Source organism: Phyllostomus discolor, chromosome 13 (genome assembly GCF_004126475.2).
Source record: "Phyllostomus discolor isolate MPI-MPIP mPhyDis1 chromosome 13, mPhyDis1.pri.v3, whole genome shotgun sequence".
Classification (NCBI taxonomy): domain Eukaryota; kingdom Metazoa; phylum Chordata; class Mammalia; order Chiroptera; family Phyllostomidae; genus Phyllostomus; species Phyllostomus discolor.
The window spans coordinates 67,269,999-67,280,654 of NC_040915.2; positions in this window are offsets into that span (position 1 = coordinate 67,269,999).

A 10,656-nucleotide genomic window follows, 5' to 3' on the forward strand; every position below is an offset into this window, starting at 1 on the left:
GATAATAATTCTACCTCACAGGATTTCTGTGGGGATTAAGTAAGATTTTATGTGTCAAGTTCTTGGCACATAGTATGTGCTCAGGAAACACTGGTTTCCCACCCCCCACCCCCCTCACCTGCCATCTGCTTCCTTCGAGGAGCCTGGACACCAGCTCTGCCGTCCTATGGCTGCAACTTCTGCCCCCACCCCGTGTCCCTTTACTCCACCTCTGGGCTCTGGTCTTCCAAGCTTCTCAGTGTCTTCTCCTGGCGGGAATGGCGGGATGGGTGTGGGGACCCGGGAAGGCGGTGTCTGGCTTTCCTGAGAGATTGGCTGTGTTCTCATTTGGCCCCGATGTCAGCAGCATGGGTGGCAGAACGAATCTGCGCCCCTGCCTGGCGTGAGGTGCAGGAAGCCCCGTAGTGACCCAGTGGGAAGACCCAAGCTAACCTTCCCCAACCCTTTCACGGAATGACCTCTCCCTGGCCCAAGTCCTTGGCTTCCTGAGTTTCTTGAGTTCCTTATTCCCTCTCCACCCTCTTTACTCAAACGGTCTCACGTGCTGAGTTGTGCTGCTTCCCTGCTCAACAGGAGGCCTCCAAAACATGTGCAAGGACACCAGCTGGTCGGGGTCAAGCACTTGCAGCAAGAGCTTTGCTCGAACCAGGTTGCTTGAGATGGAGAGAGATAAGATGCGTATTTTCCTTGCTGACTAAGGAATGCGGTAGAAGGAACACTCACTTCTCCCGGTAAACTTTCAGTGTTCGGGTACTTCTAACAGATTCTTGGCCTGTCAGCGGCACACCACCACCTTCTACCCTCTCGAGTGTCGGCAAGGTTGAGCACATTTGGAACTTAGTGTTTGGGACTATTGAAGTGAACTAACTGGGTTATGAAGTCCTCCAGAAGGAAAGGTCACATTAGGTGAACCAGGAGCTAATGCACTTGCACACTGTACAGCCTCTTTCTACTGCATTTAAGTGAAAAGGAAGAAGGACACCAGGGGATGGGATCTAACATTTGGAAAGCACCTGCTGTGTGCCCAGCACCATGCGAGTGCTGTGTGTGTGTCGTCTTGCTTAATCTTCCCCACAGCCCTGGGGCGCTGATGAAACCGATCTGCCCAGCCCGCCAGTCCTGGGTTTCAGTGGCAGCCTCACACTCTAACTGTGTACCTGAGACATACAAACTTCTCTCGGCCATACTTGCCACATTGCAAAGCAGGGAAATAGCACCCATCTCATGGAGGAGTGCAGAGCTGGAAAGATTATCAAGAGCACAGTCCCTTCCTGGCTCGGGGCTGGTGGCTCAGGCTTGGCTGGTGCCACGAGTGGGGGAGTCCCAGAGGCTGTCGGCTGAGGCTCAACAGGAGGCCTCACTTTTGTCCTGTTGATCTAATCGAGTTTCATTCTGTTGAACATGAGGATGAGCAGTCTAACTGGCTCTGGAATGTTTGGAAAGTATGCGAGGACTCGGGAGTGGACGTCAGCTGGCCCCTGGCTATCTAGTCTAGGCCCCAGGCCCTCGGTTTCCGTATCTGTGCAATGACGTGGCTGGACTCGGTGATCTCTACAGTTCCTTCCCACTCTGCAAAGAACCTGGTGTTCCAAAACATATACTCATTTATAGAGTCTTCACAGTCCCGCTCTGGCCTTTCAACTGTGACAGGCGGCTTAAGAGGTAGAAGAAAAGTACCTATTAAATAGTTTCAAAACAAAACAAAGCAAGCTCCAGGCACTGCCTGTGGATTGGATACATTTTCCATTTCTTACCCTGTTCACCTGCACAGGGAACAAAAACAAGAACGTTTTTTTTTAAATAACACACACATTGTCTTTCTACCTGGCTTTTCACAGGGCCTTGTGCCAGCAATGTGGATAAGATCTTTCAGGAAATTTCATAATGTCACATACTTAGGCAAATTGGCAAAGTGTTTATAGCAACAGTACCACAACAGCACCCTGAGGTTTCAATTAGCAAAAAGCAGTCAGGCACCCTGAGCAGCTCTGAGAGCTGTGAATGCAGCAGGACTGCTCCGGAGCGAGGAGGGTGGGGGAGGGTGGGGTGAGACCTGTCAGACAGACGGGTTCCAGGCTGCTCCGGGCTTCAACATGGCTGCTTCCCGGTCAAGCCATACTGGTCAAAACCACTCCATCACTCAAATCTGTGTTCATCTGTCCAGGGAGAGGTATGGCGGCCCCACATCATTGGTCCCAGGATGGCTGTGGTCCAGACTCTGGGCTGGCTGTCCACTGATTCAATTCCACCTTCTATCATATAGACTCTAGTGTGGAGACCGGGTCCCAGCAACCTCTCCAAAGGCCCTACAGAAAGGACTGCGGGGCACAGGCCACCACTGGTATGCAGTGATCCGGAACGGGGCCTTTAAAGCTATACAGACCCAGATGTCAGGCCTGGGTCATGGGCCAGCTCCACCACTTACTAGCTCTGGGACTTTGGGTAAAATACTTACCTTCCTTGACTCTCATTTTCCTTATTTTTAAACAGAGGTAGTCAGACCTGAGTGTGTTGTTTTGTTTGTTTGCTTTTAATATTTTTATTGATTCCACAAGGAGAAGAAGGGAGAGAAACATAAATGTGAGAGAAACATCGATCGGTTGCCTCATGTACACGCCCCAAACAGGGACCAAACCCACACCCTAGGCACATACCCTGACCAAGAATCACACCTGCATTGCTTCAATTTACAGACGATGCTCCAGCCAACTGAGCCATACCATCCAGGGCCAGATCCACAGTCCTACTTCCTAGCTATGTGTAATGCACCCACCTAATTGGGTTTGGGGGAGTTAAATGTTTATAAATTAACATTAGCACAGTGCCTGACATAGTAAGCATTCAATCAATGGGTGTCATCGTCTTCATCATCATCGTCATTATTTTGGGACATTTCCCAAACTATATGGGGGGTGTTAATAGGCAATATTTGATAACTGACTTCTGTGGTCAAATTAATTATGGAAGTGCTAACTAATTACAGAACAAAAGTGGACAAGCTTTCTTCTGGCATGATTTCTCAAAACTCTCATGAGAATGGCAACTTCCTGAAAGTTCATTATTTCTCAAATTGGCTTGTCCTTAGGTTGGGGCCATGTCAGGGGATGAGCAATCCGTGAAATACCATTGGGAAATTCAAGGCTCTGACTGAGAGAAAAGGAATCTCAAGGAAAAAGGGACATTTGAAGGAGGAGGAATAAAGGACTTGAAGAGAAAAGATCTCGACAGAGGCGCATGGGAGCTGCCAGGGCGCCCCAGCAGAATCCCTGCTGCCCCGGAAGTTCTTGTTACATTAGCTTTTGAATCTCTGCAGCAGTCCTCCAGGCAGCCAGGCCGATTGTCCCTATCTTACAGGTGACCGCAGTGAGGCACTGACAGGTGAAGCAACCAGCCCAGGACCATGTAAATAGCAAGGGGTGCCTCAGAGATGTAAGCCCACATCCTCTAGTGTCAAGTTCGAGTTTTCTGTGTAAGAAGAAGGCTTGTTTACATTGCAACATGCAGATTACTCCAACTCCACTTAGCCTGAAGCTGTTCGATAATTAAGATCAGTTTTGGCGTTAGATGTCACCTGATTGTTTTATCTGTAGCCTCTTTCCAACGTTTACATTTGAGGCACTGTAAAAATTTGCTCTGTCGACAAGCATAATTGGAAACTTACCAAAAACAACGTCAAATGAATCTTAGACTTAGTTGAATCAAATCCCCTTCTCAGCCTCATTCTCTTCAACCCCATCTCTGTCTTTACAGTTCAGTGGTCTTGGACTCAGTCTCCTGAGCTCACATAACCCTCCTAGAGCCCCATGACCTCACCACAGAAATTGCTGAAATCAGCCTGTTCCCTTCACAGTCCTTTGGAATAAGGAAAATCCCAGGGGCCTGTTAATAGTGCAGGACCCAGCACCCCACCCAGCACGCTATTTAGCTTGGACGAAAAGTGTACGCGGTGACAATGCAAAGTGCCCTGGGCAGCGACAGGACCCAGTGATGTTCCTATCCCTCATCACTGGCTGATTAATTTTACTAGGCCATATACATAGAGAGCTGCATCAGTTGTGGGGTTAGAGGCGGCGCCGTGTGCTGGGGGGTTGCTCCCTCTAACTTCTGCTGTGTGTGCTGGCCCAGGGGACACTCCCTGCCAAGGGGTGAGAAGCACAGGCAGTAAACATTCTTGTCAGGTGGTGGTGGCCAATTAGGGACCGAGTAGGCGTCCGCCTGTCACACCCAAGCTCTAGGCACCTGGGAATACATGTGGAGAAAGGCCTTTCTCTATTCTTTGTTTTGATGGCTGGCTTTTGTTTTCTGTTTTTGTTTTTTACTGGGAAAGCAAATTCAAACAAAACCAAAAGGCTTCCTCTTAAGTCCCTGAGAACAATCTTTCCCTCACTCAGTTGTTGAAAGGCCGTGGATGAAGGCTTTGCTGTGTGCACAGCACTGGGAAATCTCTGGAAGAAGCTGAGGTAGGACGACTGACCACCAGGATCTCACAGGCTGGCTGAAATGACAAGATCCTCAAACCAAGTGGCAGGGGAAAAAGACAAGACCAGACAATATCTTTGGATGCTGTGGTAGACAGAAATGGCAGCATTTTTGTCACTGCTTGGGGAAGCAGATGGTCCTGGTGCAGCCAGCTGCCACCATCTCCTCTGCCCCGGCCCCTAGCAGAGGACAGAGTGATGAGCTAAGGCCTGTGTCTACCAAGGATTTGTGTTTCAAGTGCGGACACGGGGAAGAAACTGAGGTTCAGAAAGAGTTTAATTTCTGTATGGTTGCCATGGTAGAACTGAGTCTTAAAACCAGGTCTCTCTGCCTCTAAGTCTATGCTCTTCTCCATGATGCCACTTTAACCTCCAGGCAATGAGGGAAACAAACAGTAAACAAGTGGAATCCAGCACTCACCATGGGAACCCCTCTGTGGAACTGACAGTGCCACACAGTGACCGGCAATGTGTTTGCATGAAACTTCAGAGAGGAAGAAACCAGTTACAAGAAGGACCCAATGCAGCCCTCAGCTACTGATAATGGGCAATAGGCAGAGGGGAGAAACTGCCTTACTCCTCTTTCTCCCCAGTGCCCAGCACCTGCTGATGAGCAGTCTGACGCCGCGCCAGTACTTCCTTGGAATAGCATGGTGATTGGGAGCACGGGCCATCAAGTTGAATAGATCTAGGTTTAACTCCTCCCTTCCCCAACTGGAAATTGAAAGTCAATATGGAATGGATTAAGGATACAAATGGCAAAGCAAAACTTGAGAACTTTTGGAGGTAGTACATAAAAGAATATCTTTAAGACCATGGGATAGGAACAAATTTCTTCAAGACACAAACATTGCAAAGTATAAAAGATATACAAACTCAACCATACTAAAACTAAGAATTTCTGTTTGTCAAGAGTCTCCAAAGGCAATAAAAATGCAAGCTACAAACCTGAAGAAAATATTTGAAATGTGTATAGCCAACAAAAAACTGCTTTGAAATATATAAAGTGTTCCTACAGATTAAAAACACTCAACTCAATATAAATATGGGCCAAAAGCATACAGAAGCATCTCATAGAACGAAGAATACACGGGGAACCCGGCAAAGCAGCCTGTGGACACGGAGGGGTTAACAAAATGTAATGAAGCAACAACATTCGAGGTTTGCTTCAAGTTTGAAATATAAGTTGATTTCGGATTTATTTTAACAAGAAACACATATGATGAATGAACCTACAATGAGATTCTCACCAACAAGCAGAAGGAGGAGGATCACGCCGTATCAACCATTTGCTTGACAGATCCAAGTCTGACGGTGCCAAGTGTCAGGTAGGGTGTCAACACAGCCCCACACACACTGCTGGTGGGAAACTGAAAAGCCACTTAACGTTACCTTGTAAAGTTGAATGCTTGCACACCCAGCCAATACACTAGGTATATGCCCAATGTCTGTAAATATATACCCAGGAGGAAATTTAGTACATGTATCCCAGGAGACACACATGCCAAAAAATGATCATAGTTGAACTTCCCAAAAGAAGGGGAAACTTAAAACAATCTAAATCTCCACTGAGAGGGGCATGGAGAAATAAATCATAACATATTCTTAACATGGAGTGTTCTACAGCACAAAAACCAAAGAGCCGCAGAGCCACTTTCACGGGGCTGAATCTAAACAGCATCAGGTTGGATGGAAAATGCAGGTCCCAGAACATCACATACAACCTGATAGACTTTTTTAAAGTTTGAAAACTACGCAAAGTTAAAACTAAACCAAGCCAAGTTAAGTCATATGCCACGGAGGCATACAGACTGTGATGGGGAGGAGAAGTTTTTTAATGAAGGAAGGAAATGATAAGCACAATATTCAGGTTAGTGCTTATATACGGGAAAGACACAGGGTAGGAAAGGAGAAAATACAAAGGTTATTGTTAAGTTATTGGTAATAGTCTAGCCTCAGTTTGGGCAGCAGGGTCAGAAGTGTCTGTTATATTATTCAGCATGCATACATACATAAAATACAGTAAAAGATGGACTCCAGTGGACCAGTGGGGGTAATGTGCCACAAAGCAATGATTATGACTAATCCAATCAGTCAATTAATAAATAGGAAATCCTGGGTCCGTTACAGCCTCATTGATGGGCCGAGTTCAGTTGCTTAATTGTATCCTAATCTCACGTTTCTTGTCTTTGGGGAACTAAAAACCATGAGCCATTATAAATATTAACTGAGCAATAAGTGGGAGTTAACACAGGGTCTGGCAGAAGCAAGGCCTGCTTGAGTGTGGTTGGTAGGGTAATAATATGGGTGTAGTAATTCATAGTTTTCATTTGAACATTTCACCTAAAATGTCATATGGTGTTTGAGTATCATATTGTTATGTTACAGAATTATATGCTTATGCATTTATAATGAAAGATTTTAGAATGAACCAGGGGTGTTATTTGTGCCAGACCCTATATATAACAGCTTTATTGAGGTAAAATTCACACCTATACAATTCACCCACTTAAAGTCTACAATTTAGTGCTTTTTAGTGTGTTCAGAGCTGTGCAACCACCAGCACAATCAATTTCAAACATTTTCCTCTCTCCAGAGAGAAACCCAGTGGCCGTCACTCCGCTGCCCCAGGCTGGGGCAACCACTCATCTGCTTTATGTCTCTGTGAATTTGTCTGTTCTGGACATTTCTCACAGATGGAGCCCTGGAACAGGTCATCTTTCGTGATGGGAGCTCATCTGTTCATCTTTCCCTAGAGGAGACATTCTTAGAGCACAGCAGTGCGGACCCCTGCTGGTCCACAAACACCTGCAGCTCGGCTGGCTGCTCGTGTTAACACTAGCTGTAGCCGCAACCACCAAAGTCATTCACTTTTAGACGGTTAAGCACTTTCTTTCATCAAGATGCTGCAATACTCTCCCTTAGGCACACAAGTCTAACAGTGCCCTGTGAAGTGGGCACAGAGAAGCCAAGCCACTCGGTCCAGCTCACAGGAGTAGTCCCTGGTCCAGAGGAGAGGCCCATCCACACCCAGGCCTGTCTGACTCCACAGTCCAGGGTCCTCATCGTTACCTGATAACGCCCCTGTGTGTGACAAAATGTTCCTCCTTGGGGGAGGGAGGCAGTAATTAGCTTAATTTTTACACAACGACCTTTTTTTGTCCTGGCTACTTTGCTGTTTGCATTGGAATCAAGCAGGGTTATGGGTTTGAGGTATTATCTTTCTGACTAAAGTTATCCATCTTGAACCTTTTTTTCTAGAAAAACTTACCTGTGGGAAGAACAGCAATTATCAGTTGAGAAAAAATGTGCCAGGGAATGATGAGTAGGCTGTTACCTTAGGGGTTGGTAAAAAATATGAAGAGCTCCCGAGTCCTCAATGCTCTGTGTCCAGTTAAGGGTGCGCTGGCCTGTGCAGATGGACCCTCCTGTGGGTGCAAAGTCAGAGCAGCAGGAGCTGCTGTTTTATGGGCATCGGGACAGACTGTCTCTGTGTGTCTGGCAGCTCCCACTGCAACCTGGAAGTCTACGACAGGTACCAAAGGTGTGAGGTGGGGGGAACTGGTTAACCCTGACTGCTCTGGGCACAGATATTCAAACCCCAGTGCACACTGTCACACTGCAAGGCCACGGTGACTCTAGAACTTCCAAAGGAAGGGCCAGTGTCCTTGCTGGGAGATGGCGCTCAGGAGGGTAGTTCTGTGCTAATTTGACCATTTTCTCTTCAATTGTACATATATTTGGAGGAAGGGTTGTTGCTTTTGGAGATTATACTTCTCCCACAGAAAGACACGGAAAGCATGGCCTCTCCTTCCTCCTTAGCCCGAAGGGAGCTTAACGGGGCCTGATTAAGCAAAGAAAAGGCCTCAAACTTTCTGGGACAGCTCAGAAATCCCTGGGGTTGAGTTGACTGCTCGGTGAAGGGTTCATGCTGGTGTCAAACGTGTCCCCGCCATCTCATCACTGCACACACTTGACAGGACCCTGGTTCCCCACACCCCCACTGACAGGCAGGAGACAAGCAGTCAAGCTTGAGACCTGAAGGAAGAGACACCTGGCTGTGGTTAGCTCTGACTAACTACACCATTAAATTTTTATTGATTTTTTAAAGATTTTTAAAATTTATTTTTAAAGGCTATTTTATTGATTATGTTATTACAATGTCCCCAATTTTCTCCCCTTTATCCCCCCTCTGCCCTGTACCCCACAATCCTCCAGGATTCTCCCCCCCTTAGTTCATGTCCATGGGTTGTACATATAAATTCTTTGAATTCTCTGTTTCCTGTACCATTCTTAACCTCTCCTCGTCTATTTTATGCCTACCAATTATGCTTCTTCTTCCCTATACCTTCCCCCCATTCCTCCCCTCCCCGCTGAAAACCCTCCATGTGATGTCCATTTCTCTGATTCTGTTCATGTTCTAGTTTGTTGCTTAGTTTTTGTTTTCATTGTTGTTGGGTTTTTTTAGGTTCAGTTGTAGATAGTTGTGAGTTTGTTGTCCTTTTACTGTTCATAATTTTTGATCTTCTTCAATTTCTTAGATAAGTCCCTTTAACATTTCATATAATAAAAGCTTGGTGATGATGAACTCCTTTAACTTGGCCTTATCTGGGAAGCACTTTATCTGCCCTTCCATTCTAAATGAAAGCTTTGCTGGATAGAGTAATCTTGGATGTAGGTCCTTGTCTTTCACGACTTCAAATACTTTTTTCCAGTCCCTTCTTGCCTATAAGCTTTCTTTAGAGAAATCAGCTGATAGTCTTATGAGAACTCCTTTGTAGGTAAGTGTCTCCTTTTCTTTTGATGCTTTTAAGATTCTCTCTTTATCTTTAATCTTAGGTAACTTAATGATAATGTGCCTTGGTGTGTTCCTCTTTGGGTCCAACTTCTTCAGGACTCTTGGAGCTTCCTGGACTTCTTGGAAGTCTATTTCCTTCACCAGATTGGGGAAGTTTTCCTTCATTATTTGTTCAAACAAGTTTTCACTTTCTTGTTCTTTCTCTTCTCCTTCCAGTACCCCTATGATTCGAATGTTGGAACATTTAAAGATGTCCTGGAGGTTCCTACACCTCTCTTCATTTTTTTGTATTTTTGTTTCTTCATTCTGTTCTGGTTGGATGTTTATTTCTTCCTTTTGTTCCAAATCGTTGATTTGAGTCCTGGTTTCCTTCCTGTCACTGTTGGTTCCCTGACTATTTTCCTTTATTTCACTTTGGGTATCCTTCATTTGTTTTTTCATTTTGCAACTGAGCTCAATCAGATCTGTGAGCATTTTGACTACCAAGGCTTTAAATTCTCCATCAGATATGTTGGTTATCTCTTCATTGCTTAGTTCTCTTTCTGAGGTTTTGATCTGTTCTTTCATTTGGGCCATATTTCTTTGTCTTGGCACAGCTGATAGGTTGTAAGGGTGGGAGGGCTTATGTATTCACCCAGGTAGGGCCACCCTCCTTGCTGCACTGCCTGTGGGGGAGGAGCCAGAGGGGGAACAATGCAGCTCATCTGCTCGTCTCTAGCCCACTTTCCAACAGACTCTCACTTGTGTGTGAGACTGGGATTCCCTCCCGCTGCAGCAACCCCCTCCTTAGTCCATAGTCAGCTCTGAGTCTCAGCCTCCCGGTCAGTCATCCCCGCCCACACCGTCCACTACCCCACTGTGGGTCCTTTCAGCCAGCCCCCACCCCACTGCAGCTCTTCTCTGCCCCCCAGCTGCCGGGCTCCTTCCTACTGGTCTAGTTGAATGTGTCTTTAATTCCTTCGTTGTCAGAGCTCCATGCAGTTTGATTTTCTGGCACTTCTGGTTGTTTATTGTTTTTAGATTGGTTGTTATCCTCCTTTTGGTTGTGCGAGGAAGCAAAGGGTTTCTACCTACACCTCCATCTTGACCAGAACTCAAATTTTTATTAAATAACTTCATGACCCATTTCTAGGACAACAGGGACTTCAAATGGAGCCCAGACTCTAAGGGTCTGCCTTTCTGTCCTGCTGCCTTGGCTTCCTTCCCACTATCTGCCTTCAAGGTGTCTAGCTTCTTTCTCTTTGCGGAGCAACGAGGATTTTTTTTCCCCTTGTAAAAGGGGAAAACAAGACATTAAGTTGTATGACAGCTTTAGACCATGCAGTATTGGTATTGTAGGTTACTATTATATTCTTCTAGAGTTCATGTCAAATTTGTAAT